This window comes from Danio rerio, chromosome 6, assembly GCF_049306965.1.
Source record: "Danio rerio strain Tuebingen ecotype United States chromosome 6, GRCz12tu, whole genome shotgun sequence".
In the NCBI taxonomy this organism is placed as follows: Eukaryota; Metazoa; Chordata; class Actinopteri; order Cypriniformes; family Danionidae; genus Danio; species Danio rerio.
The window spans coordinates 24040405-24044498 of NC_133181.1; the positions used below are offsets into that span (position 1 = coordinate 24040405).

General features: G+C 47.4%; 1 long non-coding RNA gene across 1 annotated transcript; it reads right to left on the minus strand.

Moving 5' to 3' along the window:
- Window positions 1-1939: 1939 nt before the first annotated feature.
- On the minus strand, window positions 1940-2988 carry LOC110438674 (uncharacterized). The gene is made up of 3 exons (XR_002459009.3): window positions 2589-2988; window positions 2341-2494; window positions 1940-2137 (listed from the first exon to the last, which is right to left on the minus strand). It is a non-coding gene; the product is annotated as an uncharacterized lncRNA (long non-coding RNA).
- Window positions 2989-4094: the final 1106 nt, after the last annotated feature.

Consider the following 4094-nt stretch of genomic DNA (forward strand, 5'->3'; position numbering starts at 1 on the left):
CCACTCGGGAAGCTCAGGTGGCGGTGGCGACCACTCGGGAAGCTCAGGCGGCGGCGGCGACCACTCGGGAAGCTCAGGCGGCGGCGGCGACCACTCGGGAAGCTCAGGCGGCGGCGGCGACCACTCGGGAAACTCAGGCGGCGGCGGCGGCTCTGGCTGAGGCGCTGGCGGCGGCGGCGGCTCTGGCTGAGGCGCTGGCGGCGGTGTCGGCTCTGGCTGAGGCGCTGGCGGCGGCGTCGGCTCTGGCTGAGGCGCTGGTTGCGACGTCGGCTTTGGTTGAGGCGCTGTTTGCGGCGTCGGCTCTGGCTGAGGCGTTGGCTGCGGCGTTGGCTCTGGCAGCTCTGGCGGTGGCAGCTCTGGCGTTGGCAGCTCTGGCGTTGGCAGCTCTAGAGGATCTGGCAGCACTGGACGGTCTGGCAGCACTGGACGGTCTGGCAGCACTGGACGGTCTGGCAGCACTGGACGGTCTGGCAGCACTGGAGGATCTGGCAGCACTGGAGGGAATGGCAGCTCTGGAGATGGCCTTTCAGGAGCAGGAACAGACTTAGAACTGGAAGCCATCTTGTGAGCTGGCTGACTGGGAGCAGCCATCTTGTGAGCTGGCTGTGGACAATGGGTCGCAAGCCCCGTAGCCAGCGGGTCTTGCTCTCTACAGCCCCCCCCCAAAAGATTATTTGGATTTTCGTCCACCTCTCCTATGGTGAAGGAAGATCCACTCATCTGCAGGGCTAGATCAATATAGTTCACCAAAGACCACTGGGGTCCGTACAAGGGTATGTTGGAGTATAGGGGCTCGGACAGTCCGCCATGAAAGAAAATCATGAGGCATACCTCGCTCAGGGTGGTACGGTGGGCCAGATTAACAAAGTCCTCCACGTACTCCTCTATTGACCGGGCTTCCTGACGGAGACGCATGATTTGAACACCCGCTGGATCCATGTTCTGGCCGAGTCTTCTGTTACCACGACTGGGGTGGAGTGACAGGAGACCACAGGAGGTAAGATCCAATATGCAGTTTATTCAGTAGTCAGGCAAGCAATGGTCATCAGGTGCAAACAGGTATATACAGGCAGTCCAGAATCGTAGTCGATATAAACAGGCAGAAGGTCAAAAGGCAGGCGGCTAAACAGGATAACTGGGATACAAGGCTAAGATCGAAACACGGAGAAACAAGACAGGGAAACGCGTTGTAATGTTACTAGGAGAACAAGACTCGGCAAACTGGTGGCGTGAGAGAGTGGCTTATGAATGGGATGTAATCAGTCTGTGAACAAGGATCAGCTGGTGCTTGCAATCAGGATACATGAGTGAGCAGGCGTGCGTGTTTGGGAGCAGTGCATGTATGAATGTGTAGTCCTGGGGAATGCGGAAATGAAGTCCTGAGTTCGTGTGAGAACCAGCGATCCTCTGGGGAGCGATCGCTGGTTGTGACAACAACCCTGTTTTCCCAATAGACATGAATTTAAAAAGTTGTACAAGACACATCTTGAAACAGCAAAATGTTATATAAACCTGAATATAGAAATCAATTTAAGATATAGCAAGAAACATCTTACAAATACCTATGACAATCCGTAAAATATACAAGTCAAAATTGTAAAAAGAACTGGCAAATTCTAAAGAAACATCTGTAAACATTTTCAATAAAACATTAAAATAATAATAAACAATATATATATATATATATATATATATATATATATATATATATATATATATATATATATATATATATATATATATTTAAAATTGCAGAAGTATAAAGACAAACTTATTTTTAAATAAACTTGAACAGAATAAATTGCACAAACAGCATGAGTGAGATGATTATACATTTCATACACACACACACACACATTTCATATATATATATATATATATATATATATATATATATATATATATATATATGCAAATAAAAAAAGAAACAAATTGCTCAAGTATCAGGGAACATCTTAATACACTTAAAATGTTGTTTAAAAATAAAACAGAATAGAATAGTGATGTAGACAGTTGACACATTAGCTTTCTCTTCTTCCCTCCTTCATCCCTGTCAGGAGCAAGTTGTAGCCACCATATAATGCATTTTTCAATCTCTTTATCAGTGGCGTGGTATAGACATTTGTCCTCACTGCATCTGTGATTAAAAGATAAACAGATAATTAGTAATGAACAAGTGCTAATGTTAAAAAAATAAAAGAAAGATGCTTGCTCTCATATAAGTAAAACCTAAATGCGACTATATATATATTTTTTTGTTCCTCTGGTCAATAATTCAAAGAAATGCACAGATGAAACAGCCCCTAATTGTATTAAAATGTATATTCAAAACCGACTTACTGACTCCGACAGTATTAAGGAGGAGTGCATGAAAGGCCACTTTTTAATTTGGCCCGCTCCAGTTAATTTGTTTAGCCAAGGAGTTAACCAAAAGCTTTTCCAGGATACGGCCAACTGCTTAGTGCAAAACACCAATGATTCCAAACTAGCCTACCTACAAAGCAAAAAACAAACAAACAAACAAACAAACAAATAAATAAAACAAATAAACTTAAAACACTTTGAAATTAGCAAGAGCTTGAACTTACCAGTTTCTTCATTTGTTCGGGCTGCTCCTTTAGTTGATTTAGGCTTTTCCAAGTAAAATTGGACAAAGGAAGGTCAAATGTGTTTACATCTGTGTAGTATAGTTCGTTGTTGTGTGGGAAGAAGAAGACAGGGTCGGCGATATCAGGTAAGCAATATTTTTTTATTTTGCTTTTTCACAGCACTAGCAAACTGTGTCCGTCTGTGAGTGTGTGTGTGTGCTCTCTCCTCTCCCGACTGCTCCTCCCGTTCTCCTTAAGAAGGGAGTCTCTCCGGCCCAATCACTAGAAAGACAGGTGTTATTTATCATTTCTGATTGACCCGGTGATTAGCCGCCGGGCTCCTAGCATGCTCTCCCCCCTGATTGGGTGTTCGATCACGCTTACCTCTCCACATACCCCCTTCGCCCGCCTCAGGCCGGGGAGCCGTCCGGCCTGCAGCCCTCCCCCCCCCGCCCTCGAGAGGAAGTCGGCTACAGCCATTTGTACACCCGGCCTGTGGATCACCTTGAACTTAAAAGGCTGTAAAGCTAGATACCAACGGGTGATCCGCGCATTGGTATCCTTCATGCGGTGAAGCCACTGGAGAGGAGCGTGATCTGAACAGAGGGCGAATTCCCTACCCAGGAGGTAATAGCGGAGAGTGAGAACGGCCCACCTAATCGCCAGGCACTCCTTCTCTATGGTGCTGTACTTAGCCTCACTCTTGCTGAGTTTGCGGCTAATGTACAGCACCGGCCGTTCCACTCCCGCCACCTCCTGCGAGAGAACCGCCCCCAGTCCCCGATCGGATGCGTCCGTCTGTAAAACAAAGGGGAGAGCAAAGTCAGGAGCGTGCAATAGCGGCCCCCCACAAAGTATAGATTTTACCTTTGAGAAGGCCTGTTGGCACTGCTCCGACCATTGGACGGTATCCGGTCCCTCCTTTTTAGTGGGATCAGTCAATGAGCTGACAAGGGCCGAATAATTAGGGACAAAACGCCTATAATAACCTGCCAGCCCCAAAAACTGTCTCACCTCCTTTTTGGTCTTAGGTCTCGGACAGGTTGCAATAGCTGCAGTCTTATTAATTTGGGGCTGCACCTGCCCGTGACCTAAGTGGAAGCCCAGATACCTTACCTCCACTCGCCCAATTGCGCACTTCTGTGGGTTGGCCGTGAGCCCGGCCCGTCTCAGCGCCGACAATACCGCCCTCAAATGTTGCATATGCCGCTGCCAGTCATTACTGTAAATGATGATATCATCTAGATAAGCAGCGGCATATGCTGTGTGAGGACCGAGTATTTTGTCCATTAGGCGCTGAAACGTCGCCGGTGCCCCGAACAGCCCGAACGGAAGCGTCACAAATTGGTGCAATCCAAACGGCGTAGTGAAGGCTGTTTTTTCGCGGGATATTGGAGATAATGGGATCTGCCAATAGCCCTTCGTTAAATCCAATGTCGAGTAATATCGAGCAGCACCTAACCGGTCGAGCAACTCGTCAATACGCGGCATTGGATAAGCGTCGAA